Below are 14,992 nucleotides of genomic sequence, written 5' to 3' on the forward strand. Positions count from 1 at the left end.
ATGTACAGTTGCTATATTGACATATCATCTTACATTCAGGACAGAATGTTTCCTTTGCTTGCTGCTTCCAAAAGTTTTGAATGCAGGCCTGGCAGAAGTTGTGGCCACAGGTTAGCATCAGTGGATCCTGGAACCAGTCATTACACAGAGGACAGTGTAGCTCCGTAGTAATATCTTGTATCTGCACTTTAGAGGGTATCTGGGTGATCAAATCATTCACTTCAATGTGGTTGCCTGGGTCAATGTTTGCGGAGGGTTTGGGAGATACCTTTGGAAAACAACAGCTAAAATAAGTTCTCTTTCTAGCTGTCCGTTTCAGCACTTCAGGTTAGTGGGCTCCATTCCTAAAGGAGCTGAGAATTGGTGCAGCCAAAGTAGAAGCACCATAATCTCTTCTTTGAAATTGATCCAATAAATTCAGTGCTTTCTAACATCATCGTTTCTTATTACTCCCGACACTATTTAAACTTTAACAGAGTACTCAACCAAAGAAATGTATTTTGTTGTACATCCATCCCTCCACCCCTTTCCCCATGTGTCAGTTGCAAGTTTTGCTTTCAACTTCTGTTCTCCTAGTTACTACTACCTTTGTGTTTGACTTTATTTTCTGGAATTCATGTACAAAGAATTGGAAGATCAATCAGATTCCTCAGTCAATGGCACAATATCCCCAACTATAAAATCATCCAGGTCCTCCCCCCTCCTTTGTAAAAAACACATTACACAAATAACATATATACAGAAAAATACGGAATCTTAATTATTGCTTAATTATACAGCTCAATGATTTCCAATACTATACATTAATTTTGCCTGTTTTTGAATTTTATATAAATGCAACCATGCAATATGTACTCTTTTGTTGCTGGCTTCTTTTGTTCAACATTACAGTTGTGAGATTCATCCGTATTGTTCTATGTAATTGCAGTCCATTCATCCTTATTGCTGTATAGTATAAATGTGTAAATATACCATCATTTATTTTTCCATTCTACTGTTGATATACTTTTGGGTATTTACTAGTTTGGGACTTACAAATAGTGTTGCTAGGAATATTCCTGTTTATATTCTTTGGTGAATACACACACACACACACACACACACACACACACACACACACACACACTTCTCTTGGGTGTATAACTAGGAGTGGGTCATAGGATTAGCATATATTCAGTTTAGTAGATATTGCCAAACTTTTTCTAAGTGGTCATATCAATTTACAATACCACCAGTGTTGTGCCATATGTTTGTCAACACTTAGTATAAGTATATTCATTTAGCCATCCTGGTGGGTATGCAGTAGGATTGCATTGTGGCTTTAATCTGCATTTGTCAGATGACTATGAATATTGGGACCATTTTCATATATTAATTGTCCATTTGCATTTCCCCTCTTGTGAAGTGCCCATACAAGGCGTATATTTTATTGTTGAGTTGTCTTTATTCACAGGAGTTCTTCACTTATTCTAGATATGAGTTCTTTATCAGGTACACATATTGCAAATATGTATTTCCACTCTGTGGATTGCCTTTTCACTTACTTAGTGATATCTTTTAGTGAACACAAGTTTTTTAAATTATTATTTGAACTTTTTTTATTTTTAAGCATAATGCAAATGCAGAAAGCAGCATGAAAAAAGTGTATAGACTATTGAATTATTAATGATGAACAACCATGAAAGGAGATAGAACCTTGCCAGCTACCCCGTAAGTCTTCCATGTACTCCCTACCACCTAACTGCCCCTTCCCCTACTCCTGAGACAATCACTATCTTGAATTCTGTTAATCATTTCTTTTTCCGCCTTTGTTTTGATGTTTATGTAAACAAAAATCATATTTTATGTATTTGTGCCTTGCTTTCTTTGCTCACCATGAGTTTTGAGATTCATCTATATTGATGAACATAGCTGAAGTTCATCCACTTTCATTGCTAAATAACATTTTACTGATGAAAATGTATTTATCCATTTTACTGTTGATAACCAATTGGTTGTTTTGGTGTTTTGCCATACAACCAATGCTACTATGAACATTCTTCCACGTGTTTCCTGGTATATATGCAAGAATTTTTCTAGGTTATTTAATGTTATTTCTAGGTTATTTATTGTTAAGCCATCCTTTCTTTCCTGGAATTATTCCATCTTGATCATGATATATTATCTTATTCACATATTGCTGGATTTGGTTTGGTAATATTTTATTTGGGATTCAACCTTTATGTTCATAAAAGATACATACAAGAATGTTTTTTATTTTACATACGTAGAAGATAGCTTTTTATTTTTTTTCCTTAAACTATCTTTGTCTGTGTTTTTTTTTTTTAACCTAAGTTATACTAGTTACATAAAAATAATGGGAGGAATGTGCCTTCTTTTTCTCTTCTCTGAATTTGTGTAAAAAATAGAATTATCTTTTCTTTAAGTATCACCAGCAAAACCTCTGGGATTAATGTTTTGTTTTTAAATCTTGTTTTATTTGGAAGTACTGATTTACTTCTTGAATAGTTATAAGTTTATTTAGATATTCTATATTTTCCTGAGACAGTTATGGTCATTTATGTTTTTCTAGGAATATATTTTGCCTAAGTTTGTGAATGTAAAGCTGCATTCTCTTATTGTCTTTTTATTATGAGATATATTATTCATACTCATGCATAATAAAAGTGTACAAAACATTTGTATACATTTTAAGTAATAATAACAAAGTAACACTTTGTAATTACCACCCAAGTTAAGAAATAAAACACTAACTACCAATACCTTAAATGGCCCCTGTGTGTTCTTCCCAATTGCATGTGTCTCACTTCTCATAGAGAGCAAATATCCTGCCTTTTGAGTTAAACATTCCTACACTTTTCTTTATTATTTTACCATCTGTGATTGTATCCCTAAACAATATAGTGTTTTGGGTTTTTTTCTGTTTTGAACTGTATGTACGTGGAATCATACTGCATGTATTTTCCTGTAATTTGTTTCTTTCTCTTAATATTATGTTTGTAAGATTAATCCGTGGAGAACCCATGTGGCTGTTCCTTTTCAATTATATATGGTATTTCATTGTTTGATATGCTACAATGTATATATCCAGTCTACTGTTCGTGGATATTTGTTTCAATTTTTCTGACCATTACACACAATGCTTTTTTTTTTTTTTAATTCAAGTTTTTGGGTGACAATGGTTAGCAAAGTTACATAGATTTCAGGTATACAATTCTGTAATACATCATCTATCTGTCACATTGTGTGTTCACCACCCAGAGTCAGTTCTCCTTCCCTCACCATATATTTGATCCCCTTTACCCTCATCTCCCACCCCCCTCCCCTCTTACCCTCTGGTAACCACTAAACTATTGTCTGTGTCTATGAGTTTTGTTTTTTCATTTGTTTTTCTTGTTCTTTTGTTGTTTTCAGTTGTATATACCACGTCAGTGAAATCTTATGGTTCTCTACTTTTTCTGTCTAACTTATTTCACTTAGCATTATAATCTCAAGATCCATCCATGTCACACACAATGCTTTTAATAACATTCTTGTATGTATCTTTTTGTGAATGTGTGTAAGAGTTTCTCTAGGGTCTCTACCAAGAAATAGAACAGCTAGATCATGAGATATACACCTGTTCACCTTTACTAGAAAATATGAAACTGTTTGCCAAAATGAATGTAGCAATTTACACTCTACTAGTCGAAGATGAGAATTTTGGTTGCTCTACATCCTCACCAACACTTATTCTTGTCATATTTTCTAATTTTTGCCAAACAAGCAGATGTGTAATGGTATTTCAATACAGCCTTTTTTAATTTGCATTTCTCCGATTATTAATGCACTTGAAGATTTTTTTCACATGTTTGTGGATCCTCTTTTGTTAAAGAAGAAATGTCTGTTTAAGCCCGTTGTTCATTTTTATAATGAGTTGTCTTTTTTTTTTTTTTAAGATTTTATTGGGGAAGGGGAACAGGACTTTATTGGGGAACAGTGTGTACTTCCAGGACTTTTTTCCAAATCAAGTTGTTGTCCTTTCAATCTTAGTTGTGGAGGGTGCAGCTCAGCTCCAGGTCCAGTTGCCGTTTCTAGTTGCAGGGGGCATAGCCCACCATCACTTGCAGGAGTCCAACCGGCAACCTTGTGGTTGAGAGGATGCGCTCCAACCAACTGAGCCATCCGGGAGGCAGCTCAGCTCAAGGTGCCATGTTCAATCTTAGTTGCAGGGGGCGGAGCCCACCATCCCTTGCGGGACTCGAGGAGTTGAACTGGCAACCTTTTGGTTGAGAGCCCACTGGCCCATGTGGGAATCGAACCGGCAGCCTTCAGGGTTAGGAGCATGGAGCTCTAACCGCCTGAGCCACCGGGCCGGCCCCTGTCTTTTTCTTTTTGATTCAAAGTAGTTCTCTATATATTCCAGACAATAGTTCTGTTTTGGTTATTTTGATATAAATATCTTCTCCCATCTCTTAGTGTATGGCTTGTCTTTTCACTCCCATTATAGTGTCTTCCCATAAAGAGAAGTTCTTAATTTTAGTGTAATTTAGTTTATAAATCTTTTCTATTTTCTATTTAGCCTAGATTAAAGATGTGTCCCTCCAGGGAATATTTGTGTTTATTCTTGGAGATACAAGTTACTACCCACGCTTCACCATTTTATGTCAATATTATTGGTTTCAAGTCTCCAGATCATAGAGGAATTACATATTTTAAGCCTAACCTTGTGTGAAGGCAAGCGTATGGTTAAAAATTCTCCAGGTAGACTCTTAAACTTATTTTTCACTCAGACCCCCAGATCAAAATAGTTAAGGTTCTTGGTTATCTCTCTTTACCACTCCTTCACTGTGGATATATCTCTTCAAATGTCTCAGCTTTATTCAAGCGTCTTAGATCAAACTTCTTACTCTGTCTGGGTCTAAGGATTGTTAAATCTTGGTTTTCCTGAGATGCACAAAAGCTCTCAGTGCAGCCACTGCCTTGGTAACTCCAGCCAAATTTGCTGCTTTTCAGTTCTGTATATATATTTTTTTTAACTTTGGAATTTCTCTTTACTTTCTTGAACATTCAGGTATGCATTACAAATGATGTTAGTTACATTTTAACTGGCATTTCTAGGTATTTTATAGTGGTAGGTTTTCCAGGATAAATGGTTCATGGTATTGCCAGAAATGGAACTCAGGCTACTCCTGAGGCTAAGGGCCACAAATCAATAGCAACTTGTAAAAAACACAAAATACCCATCCAAGAAAAGAAAGGAAGGAAGGAAGGGAGGGAGGGAGGGAGGGAGGGAGGGAGGAATGAAGGGAGGGAGGGAGGGAAAGGAGAAAGGGAGGGAGGAAGGATGGAGAGAGGTAGGAGGAGAGAGAGAGAGATAGAGATAGAGCGGGTCGAGAAGAAGCAGAGCATAATAAATACAAACGACAGCAAACAATCAAAGCCATCACGCCAATCAATCCAACATACATCACCCTCCCCCTCTCTCTCTCTCTAGCCCTCCCGACACTACAGTCATGGACGTCCTCTGCCCCCTTAAACCATGGAGAAGACACATAAGTAGAAAAGATTATTTTCAATAGGCTAAGAGGACCACATCCTGAGTGATTTCCATATTCCATCTTTCTATTATTGTCACGCGGAATCTCTAGAGCCAGAAAATCCGCTCTCAATTTCCTCTAGCCTAGACTAAGGTTAGGTGTCTAAGTCCCAAAAACTCAGTGATTGTAAATCAAGCAGGTGCTATAATCACCTAGCATTTCCCACCCCTTATTTTGAGAATAGAATGCAGAAGAAAAATACTTTCTTTCTCTGTAGTTCTGAACACTTTTGGGACTTCAATTTGGGGAGCCAGCAGAGGCTTCATATTAAGAATATCAGTCAATGAAGCAGGAATGGCTTTGACAGGTCAGGCAAAGGATTAAACTGAAAGAGAAGCCCAGGCCTTCCTGTTGATTGAAATGCTAACTATTGCACACTTTTCTGCAGAGGAACATTGAACTGGGCTTTTAAAAGCTGCCTGATTCATTTTATTTACTCACCTGAACTAAATATGCTTAAACCCTATTAATTTTAAGTACTAAATACAGTAGATTAAAATTTTGAATTCAGGACTGACATCACTAAAAATGGCAGAGTAGGGAACTCCAGGGAGAACTTCACAAAAACAACTAAAATACTCACAAAAACTGTCGGAATCAACTTTTGCAGAACTCTGGAATCTAGGCAAAAACTTAAAATATCCAGAAGAAAACTTAAGGAAAAGGAAACTGCCGAACACTCATTTAATGACTTACTGTCAGTCTTCATCCTCTTTGACTTACTGAGTCTGTCCTTGGGCTCTTGTGATGCAGTGCTGTCCTAGTTCTCCTGCCTCTGACCACTCCTCTGCCTTGGCTGGTTTCTCTTCCTCGTCTCACTTTCTTAAGTGTAAACAGTCATTGTGGTCTGTCTTCAGCTCTCTTCTAGCTCTGTTCTCTCTTATTACCAAGTGAACCATTCAATCCTATTTCGTTATGTACAACTTCTATAGAGGTGACTCCCAAATCTGTATCTCTGAGCCCACATCTCTGAGCCCACAACTGGGTCCCTGAAACTGAACAAGACTGAAATAGAACTCATCTTCCTCCCTTAGTCATTTCCTTCTCATGAGTCCCTATTTCTTTTTATTGCATCACCCATGTCCCAGTTTTGAAATCTGAGTTATCTTTGGCTGTTTTCTTTTCTTGTTCCTTCCCCAGCATTTAATCAGTTGTAAAGTCTAGTTAATAATAAAAATAATAATTGCTAACGCACGTCTGCCTCCAAAATCTGTTGCTTTCCATAGCCTACCAAAAGTTTTGTGTTTTTTTTTTTAAAGTACCCCAAAATTCAGAATTCTCTACAACATGTTGCAAACTCATTTCTAGTCTTATTTCCCATGGTACTATTATTGTACAGTGGAAAATTTTAATTTACCATCCCGTTACATATTAACAATTCATTTAAATTCCGTTAACCAAAAGATAACAAAATGTTTTTTTAAATGATTATTCCATTTTTTGTACTAGGCTGAGTGGGCAATTCTGTGGAAGCAAAGAGAGCAAAATCTGTTTATTCTCTACCCTCTCAATATGTGCTTAGAAGATCAAACTTAGAGAAATATGCCCATCAGGGAATATCCAAGCACAAAATATATTGCACTTTAAGACAATCATGCTGTCTTGAAAAATTTAAAAAGAGATACATTCTGTATAAGATAAAATTTGTGGGAGAACCTAGCCAGTGAAGGGTGATTTAAGAGAAGTATTGCCCAGCTGAGCCGGGTTTTAATCATAGTGAATGCAGGATCTTTTGGAAATGGATGCCATTTAGGAACTTTATTCAATGTGTTCTTTAAATATATATAAAGTAGATCAGTGGTTGCCAGCTAGGGCAAGGGGGAAATGAGGTGAAATAGTGATTACTAATGGGTGGTGATGAAATGCTCTAAAAGTAGATGGTAGTGATGGTGTACAACTTTGTGACTATGCTAAAAGTCACTGAACTGTACACTTTAGAAGGATGAATTTTATGATATAAAAATATGTATTTAATGTTACTGATTATTGATGTTATGTGGTTATTTGTTATTTGATTGTTAATTCATCTTGCTGATTGAGGTTTTGCCAGTTCCTCTGACTTTCAAGAACATAGCCTCTGCTATAAAATAAGGGATTATTTTAATTAGATTAGCTAAGATTTATTGAGCATTCACTGTACAAAATGCTTTATGCACATTATTTTCATTTAATCCTTTTAATGACCTTATGGTGTTGGTATTATTATGTCATTTTTAAGGAAATTGAAGATTAGAGAAGTTAAATAACTTGCCAGGGCCTCTCAATAATTAAGTGGAGGAGGCTGAATTTGAACAATTTATCTGACCCTAAAGCCCAATATCCAATCATTGAGTCAGCAGAGAACCAGTCAATGTTTTGTGCAACTGAATTTATTAAACAGATCATATTTGTGAGGCAAAATAGCTGGGACAATTTCCCACTGCCCTAGAGGAAGGAATAGAATTGGAAACCAAAGGAAATTCTGAAATTACCTAGAAATCTTAGGAAATCACACCCACTGCCAGCCCATTAGGGACAGTCTAATCTTAAGACACAGGGATGGAAATTCAAGTCAGGGACTGATATTCATCCTTACAAAGCCCCTGGCTGGCAGGAATCACTTTCTTTCACTAACCTAGTACATTTTCACAGAGCAAAGAAAAGACAAGGAGTAGGGCAATGAGTCCTTGGAAATTTGCAAACGAAATAATTTTTCCAAGAGTTTTGTGTTTTTGTCTGAGAAGGTTTTGATCATGAACTTTTGAAATCATGGATACTGAAATATTTAAGGGAAATTGTTGCCTTTTAAAGGCATTTATTGCATATTTAAGGACATTTGTTGCTTTTCAGCTTTTATTCCTTCAAAGTAATTTTTTGAAAATGCGATGGACAGATTTTCTGAAGAATTAACCTAAAGAGCAGAGAAATACAATTCACCTGTAGAGGACAAACCATAGGGCACAGCCAACTCAAATGCAAGAGCAGGATATAGCCATGCTCCACACCCCTGACATTTTCACAGAAGAAGGAAAGATTATGGACTTGTTGACTATGGGAGCTTCTCAGAGTTGGTTGGGGTTTCCACACTATGCCTAGAAAACCAGCTGAGTTAGAAAAGAGTAACTCACCTCCATTAAGCTCTGTCACCAGGCCACCAGGGGGCAGAGGCAAGCACTTGGACCAGAGCTCAACACCGCCAGGATGGCTGCAGACTAGGAGTCCAGGACCCAGCAGTTTTGCTAAGAACAGGTTCAGAACATGACTGAAGGAGGAAAAGTTCAGGAGCTGAGGAGAAGGGGAAAGGCCAGAGTGAGGTCTGGGAGATTCCGTGACAGTTTGTCAGTTGCTTTGATCATCATTAGCTTAAGATAAAGAGAAGCCCTGACTGGAGTGGCCTACCTACCCACCCTTTTTTGTGGGGGAGGGGGAAAGCAACTCATCTAGAATTGAGGTGGCAGTCTAATCTGAAGGTTCACATATTCCCATATAAGGACTAGGGTGCTCTATGAAAGAGGAAATAAACCTCATCATCTGCCTGTAAGCGGAACGCATGAGCAATAACCACCTTGTGCCTCATGAGCCCACCTGAGCATTGAGACACTGGCTAAGTGTCTTTAATAGAGCTATTCCACCTCTCAGAGCTCACATTCCATTGAAACAGCCCCAACTCTTATGTCTGAGAAAGTAACAAATGCCTGGAAAACCCCAGGCCCGAAGGAAGCAAGATGAGAAAGCCTCATTTTGAACAGCTTTCTTCAGCAGTTTTAGCTCGCAGATACATAGCTGGACTGTGCTCCTAAGTGACTTGTAAAGAGCCATCATGGAACGAAACAGCTTTTCCTACAGTAATTCCTCTAACTCAGTATATTTTCTTGAATGCCTAGCTCATAACTAGCTGTCCAGCCTTATGCCCACAACTCTTCCCCCAGTGTTTGGGATTACCCAAATATACAACACTTCTGTGGTTTTGCACACGTTGTCCCTTCTGCTAGGGAGCCTCCCTTCCCCACCCAAATCATGATCCCTTCATTAAACTCTTCTATAACCAGCCCCTCAAGCTTTACCCACCCCTATCCCTGGTAGATATTTTGCTGGCTCTACACCAGAGTTTCTCAACTTCAGCCCTATTGACATTTTGGGCTGGCTAAGTGCTTGTTGTGGGGGCTGTCTTGTGATTTTTAGGATGTTTAGCAACATCTCTGACCTCTACCCACTAGGTGCCAGTAGCAACCCCCTATTTGTGACAATCAAAAACGTCTCCAGACATTGCCAAATATCTGTTGAGGGTATAGGCGTGGGACCTACCCCCAGTTGAGAATCACCACTTTACACATTTCTGTAGCACCCTAGATCTTTGTACATGCCTGTGCTTGATTTTTTAATTGTTTGACTGCATGTCCTCCCTTTATTAAATCGTGAACTGCCGGGTAATGCTGTGTCTTGCTCATCTTGACAGTACATGGCATTCATTGGATCAAATTCTATGAAATACTGATGATCACTTAGAAACTATGTCCCTAAGTCAAAAAATTGATTCAGTTTCACCTTGAACATTTTTGTTGTTGGCTAAAATGTTTAATAATGTCTAGTAAAGATGATTGTACTAAATCCTAGAGTCTGCACATTCTTGAGCTTTTAGCCCAAGGGTGAGAATACTGGCCTAGAAGGTAGAAGCCTTATCTCCCCGCTCTTAACCTCACCCCCAGGGCACTGAGTAACCTTTGCTAAGATGTTTAACTACTCTGGGTATTATTTCCTCCATCCATAAAATGTGAATTCTTAAGACTCCCCTTCCATCTCTAAAGTTAGTGATTCTAAAACCTATATAACAAGTGATCCCAAATGTCACAAGGGAACATTTCCAATTTTTATTTCAGTATTTAAAAAAAAAAGTTGGGGAGAGGCAGTGGACAGTAATGTCTGAGAAACTACACATACCAGGCTTTACCATATAATCAGTAGGGGGAAAAAGACAAAGTCATAAATCAAAGTTGCTTTTCTTTTCCAAGTCTCTATAACAGAGATTATAATACCTACCTCACAGGATCATTGTAAGAATTAAATGGGATGATATATGTGAAGAACTTAACAGTACCTGGCACATACTGAAAATAAATGGTAATGGCTATTATTGCACTAACATTGGTATAGCAAATAGTTTATAAAACTTCAGCTCGTTCAAATTAACTTTCTGTCTTTGAATGTAAATTCAAAGTTCAATTTTCCATCTTCTAGATTCCAAGGAAGTTACTGAGAAGTCAAAGTTATTTTCTTTTAGGCTTCTTTTATGCAGCACCTAGCAGATACTTCCATCGTAGCTTTTATTACACTGAATTCCTTTTTTTATTGTTTTAACTATTTGTTTTCACATCTCTTCCCCCCTAGCTGGGAGCTTCTTAGTGGAAAGAACTGCTTTATTCATCTTTCTAACTATCTAGGCCTACCACACTATCAAAATTGAACAAATACCAGGTCACTGAGTAGATGAGTAAGTGAACTAATGAATGGCCCATGCCCAGCAATGCACTGCAGCTTCTTTCTTCGGAATGGAGAATAGCGAAGCTGCCATTTCGGTGACTTGGGCTTGTTCAGAAAAAAGGAAGAGAAAAATTAGTTCTCTAAAGGCTTCCTTCTCAGAGGCGAAGCCATGCGGTAACTGACGGCCTCTATCCTGTCACATGACATCAGCAGCCCCTCTGCCCTCCCTTTAGAGGCTTGGGAATGCTGGCAGAGCCATAACTGGGGCCGCATGCCTGCTTCACGCCACTCTGCAGGACTCGGGAATATGCCCTGTGGGACCTTTCTGCCTGCCGAAAACTAAGGGGACAGACAAGGGCCCATATCAAATGCTGCCCTGGTTAATGTCCCCCATACAGCGAGTTGTCATATTAGTACTGTCTGTAACTAGTCCCCAGGACAGTGAAGCAAAAAAGATTTTCTCAAAGATAGAAACCCACCTGCATAATATCATAAAACTGGACTATGAAATTGGGGATGGAAGAAGAAAACTACGTTTTACTTTCAAAATACTATGTATTAATGAATGTCTAAAACTGTCATAAACAAGGCTGGCAGAATAGCCTGCCGTCCCCAACCACGAACACCTTGTTTAGAACTACCCAGTAGGACCCAACCCTGCCTACTAGCCTCCGATCCCAACCCCGCCAGGGACTGCTGGAGGAGCCCAGGATTGTAGGGCGCTAGGATAGCAGCACTTACAAAGGCCTGTGCCTCCGAGACTCTGTCCTTGGTCCTAGAATCCAGGAGGCTGTCAGGAAAGCCCAAGGAAGCCAGTAGGTAAGAAACACTGGGAGTGCGTGATTTGCGCAAGTCCTATTACTGCTTCTTCCTGCTCTGACTGCAAGGAAATTACTCTTTGAGAGATCAGACACTGAGCTAATGATGTCATTGAAACCTAATTTACTTTATTAACACTCCCCGGGATAGCCATCCCAGTATGTAGATTTCAATATCTAATCCGTGGAACCTCACTGATGTAGCTAAGAAAAAGACCTAAAAGTTTATCCCTCGTGATAATGTTATGTTCTTGTCGAGTAACTCGTTTCTCCTGGCAGGTGTACTTAACATGTGCAGTTGGGATGACTTCAGTGTAGACAGACAATAGAAACACCAGTCCTTGCTGAAAGGTGGGGTCTGACTCCTCTACTCTGTCTCTTACCTCCTTTCCTTTTCTTTTTTTATTTTTAAGGCGAGCACAGCTCACCGTGGCCCATGCGGGGATCGAATTGGCAACCTTGGTGCTACCAGCACCACGCTCTAACCAACTGAGCTAACAAGCCACCCCTCTTACCTCCTTTCTTTTTTTTTTAAAGATTTTATTGGGGAAGGGGAACAGGACTTTTATTGGGGAACAGTGTGTACTTCCAGGACTTTTTCCAAGTCAAGTTGTTGTCCTTTCAATCTTAGTTGTGAAGGGTGCCATTCAGATTCAAGTTGTTGTCCTTTCAGTCTTAGTTGTGGAGGGCGCAGCTCAGCTCCAGGTCCAGTTGCCATTGCTAGTTGCAGGGGGCGCTGCCCACCATCCCTTGGGGGAGTCGAACCGGCAACCTCGTGTTTGAGAGAATGCACTCCAGCCAACTGAGCCATCAGGGAGGCAGCTCAGCTCAAGGTGCTGTGTTCAATCTTAGTTGCAGGGGGCGCAGCCCACCATCCCTTGTGGGAATCGAGGAATTGAACTGACAACCTTGTGGTTGAGAGCCCACTGGCCCATGTGGGAATCGAACGGGCAGCCTTCGGAGTTAGGAGCACGGAGCTCTTAACCGCCTGAGCCACCGGGCCGGCCCTCTTACCTCCTTTCTTGAACAGCTCAATTTCAATCTGTGGTTGATGAAATCCACACATATTATAGTTTATTAAATTTGGCTTTCATTTTCTGCTGTAACCTCTCAGTGAACATCTGGAAATGACGATTGAAAACTGCCAGTTTATCTCACTGTGGGGCTGTCTTGGTGTAAGGCTAGATCAAGCATCAGTGGAGAAATCTGACTGTCCATCTCTCCTAATTCCATTTCTATTCTGGCCAAGGAGATTCCACTTTTCAAAAAAGGTACCTGCAAGCTAAATCCACACTGCCACAGCTGCCCCTCTGGACTCCTCCTACTGTCACCTCAGACCAAAACCATCTCCCCAGAGCTACCACAGTTCAAAGGCTTGCACATTTGGCTGCGCTAAAATGAAACTGTGACATTCAAGGGCAGGAAAGTGCCAGTGCAGTGTCAAATTCCTTAGACCAAGGTTACTTCATCCTTTTTCTTACACACTTCATAAAATTCACGTTTATTTTTAGAGGAAAATGAAAACCAGGATCTTTTTTCCTAATTCCACCTCCATATTTTCCCGCCAACTTTCAAAGAGTCTCTTCAGCCTTCGTTGAAAGCATGCTGAATGAATCCTTACGAATCTTTCTCTGGAAGGTCTCCTCCCGAGCCTTTAGTGGCTCCTTAGCACCTGTAGAATAAAATCTAAATTCCATAACACAGCACACAGTGCTCTACTCGTGATGTGATCTTAGTCTTCTTGTCTAGTTTCAGTTCTCACTTCTTCCCACAGCCATGTTCAGTCGTCAGCCGAACTAAACACATTAATGTGCCCTGTGGCAGTTCCTCTCAGTCTCTGCTCTTACATTTTGTTGGGTTCCTGCTCCTACCTAGGTGTATACTGGACTGTCTGTGATGGGTGAAGTACCTAGTACCGTGCCTGGGACATAGCTATTGCTTAAAAAAAAAATAGCAGTTGTCTTTATTAATACCTTCTTGCTTCAATTCTTAAGAGAGAGAATATAAGTCATGCTCCCACTAAAACAAACCCTTGATCCTTGCCTAGACCTTCTACTCCAAATACCTATCAAATTTTCCTCCCTGATGAGCTAGGCTAAATAAGGAAGTAATAAAAATCAGTGTCCCCAAACATATCTATGGTGATAGTAATCAGAACAGTGGTTATCTGTGGGGGATGGGAATTGACTAGAAGGGGGCATAAGGAAACTTCTGGAATGATGGAATTGTTCTATTTTGATTGGGGTATTGGTCATATGCATGCACATATTTGCTCAAACTCATCTAATTATACACAAGATTAATGCATTTTTTCTGTCTATGAAATGTATTTTAGTTTTGAAAAAAAGAGTCCTCTCTATTTTTTCCCCCTAAAATGTCTATGTGAGCAAGGTAAATATGTAGTGGGCTGCGTAGAATACAATAGGAAGGGTCGAGAGCTGCTGGCAAACTGGAGAGTATGCTCTTTGTCCTGGACAATACATACAAAAGCAGAATCTGTGTTTAACAGGCACCTCAGGTGTTTCGATTATTAGCCACATTTATGATATACTGTGTTATGTCACAGAGCAATTAATAGTCTCCAAAGTGGGATGCACACGATAAATCTTTTGAAATGTGAGAAGATAATACTTAGAACTTCTGTCTTTTCATTTTCGTATTCTCTTCCTTCCTCCTTTCATGTTAGCACATACAAAAGAACCCACAGAAAGGAGTAGGCCATGTTTGCCTTGCATATCCTGCCAAGTCAGGCAACTCAGGTCTGCTGTCTAGGACTTCCTGAGAATGCATTGAGTAGACAGACATGACGCAGGGATGGGCACTGCTCCACTGGCAAGACTGAGCCTCCACGAAAGAAAGCAACTGCTACAACTACAACTAGTAAGTAAGAACAAACTTTACTGCACATTTCGTTCTGAAGGAAAAGGAGAGAGCACCGTAGAAATCATGCCTTCTCCAATTCTAAAGTGCAGGCTGAATTTTGAGTACTAAGTGATTCTCTCTGAAAAAGAAGAAAGAGCTAGTGGGTGGATGTACTTGGGGTGAGGGAGGGGAGGAGGTCTTCCCAGGGTCTGTGACCCAGCCAGGCTGCTAGAGCGCTGGGATGGTGATGCAATGATGTGTTTGTTCAAAGAAAAG

Source organism: Rhinolophus ferrumequinum, chromosome 6 (assembly GCF_004115265.2).
Source record: "Rhinolophus ferrumequinum isolate MPI-CBG mRhiFer1 chromosome 6, mRhiFer1_v1.p, whole genome shotgun sequence".
Classification (NCBI taxonomy): Eukaryota; Metazoa; Chordata; class Mammalia; order Chiroptera; family Rhinolophidae; genus Rhinolophus; species Rhinolophus ferrumequinum.